The 1768-nt window shown below is 45.7% G+C and overlaps 1 pseudogene; it reads left to right on the top strand.

The window, feature by feature from the left end:
• The first annotated feature begins 210 nt into the window (after positions 1–210).
• LOC118727720 lies at positions 211–1229 on the top strand (annotated as a pseudogene).
• Positions 1230–1768: the final 539 nt, after the last annotated feature.

The raw sequence follows: 1768 nt of genomic DNA on the forward strand, positions 1-1768 counted from the left end.
ATATATTAAAAAAAAAAAAAAGAAAGAAAAGAAACATCAGTGATGAGAGAGGATCATGGATTGGCTGCCTCCTGCACGCCCCCTACTGGGGATTGGAGCCTGCAATCCGTGAATTGAACCGTGACCTCCTGGTTCATAAGTCAACACTCAGCCACTGAGCCACACAGGCCAGGCTCCCTGGTTATTCAAAGGCCTCTTCAAAAGGGCCGTGTCTAGGGGTCATGGCTGGTCCCTTGCGAGGCAGTGGGGCGAGGGCTCTCGCCTTGATCCGAGCCCTGCCCCGTGTGAGTCTGGCCAACCTAAGGCCCAGTCAGGCTATAAGAAACCGGAAAGATGACCAAGAGGCTGGAGAAGAGGCAGAACATGTGGCCAAGGCCATAAAGGAGAGCGGCAGAGGGGAACCCGGCCAGACCCCGTTTTACATCCGAATCTCCAAATATGGGTTTCATGAAGGACATCTCTTCAGACGTCAGCATCAGCCTTTGAGTCTCAGCAGACTGCAGTATCTTATCGATCTGGGTCGAGTTGACCCAGCTTGTCAATGGAAGAGGTGTGACCCTTCAAACGTTTAAAAGGGATTATGGTGTCCAGCTGGTAGAGGAGGGTGCTGACATCTTTAAGGCAAAAAAAAAAAAATTAATATTGAAGCACAGTTGGCCTCAGAACTAGGCATTGCTGCAATTGAGGGGGGGGAAAAAATGGTGGTGGTGTTACTCCAGCCTTCTATGACCCAAGAAGTCCAGACATTCTATGCAAACCTGTTCCACTCTTTCTGCGGGGACAACCCATCCCAAAAAGAATGCTTCCATCCGAAGCCTTGGTCCCGTGTGACACTGATGCAAAGAATGGTGGCTACCTGGCTGATCCTGCCCAATTTCCTGAAGCAAGACTGGAACTTGCCGAGAAGTATGGTTGTAGTTTACCTGATCTCACTAAAGATGGACTCTTCAAAATGCTTAGTACTCCAAAGGACCCACGGCAGGTTTTCTTTGGTCTTGCCCCTGGGTGGGTGGTGAATATGGCAGATAAGAAAATGTTAAAACCTACACATGAGAATCTGCTCAAGTGTTACAGCTCATGAATTCCCTTCCAAGAAAGCAGAGTTGTAAGAGTCCTGGAAAAGGGAATGATACGTATATATTTCTCCTTGCATTTTCTTAATTGTGATTCATCAGATGCCCCCCCCTTTTTTTTTTTTTAATGTTTTCGGCGTGATCATATCTTTTTTTTTTTTTTTTAATCTAAAATTAAAATGTTCTAAACCAGAACTGCAAAGAGGAACTGAAATGGCATGGGTTCTGTCTCAAAGATACAAATGCCCTGGTAGTCTGCCAAAGGAAGATTATAATATTTAGAATATGTCTCCATTTTTTTTTCATGATCTTTTCATCTAGGTCTTATTATTATTGTAAATAAGAATGAACTTGGCAAGGGGAATGGGATTGATTTGCAGGCCTTCTCAGTCATGGTTAGAACTAGTGAGCTGATGCCCGCCTCTTAATCAGAAGCCTTGCTACGAGGGTTAAAATGGTAAGCCTCCAACTCAATGAGATTACCATATGAGACGTGAGTTTAAGGTTTAAGACTGGTGAAACAAGAATTCCAAGTGAATTTTCTTAAATGATCCAAAACCGGTGTGGCTCAGTGGATAGAGTGTCAGCCTACAGACTGGAAGGTCCCAGGTTTGATTCCGGTCTGGGGCATGTACCTTGGTTGCGGGCACATCCCCAGTAGGGGGTGTGCAGGAGGCAGCTGATCGATGTCTCTC

The sequence above is a fragment of the Pipistrellus kuhlii genome, unplaced genomic scaffold, assembly GCF_014108245.1.
Source record: "Pipistrellus kuhlii isolate mPipKuh1 unplaced genomic scaffold, mPipKuh1.p scaffold_m20_p_25, whole genome shotgun sequence".
In the NCBI taxonomy this organism is placed as follows: domain Eukaryota; kingdom Metazoa; phylum Chordata; class Mammalia; order Chiroptera; family Vespertilionidae; genus Pipistrellus; species Pipistrellus kuhlii.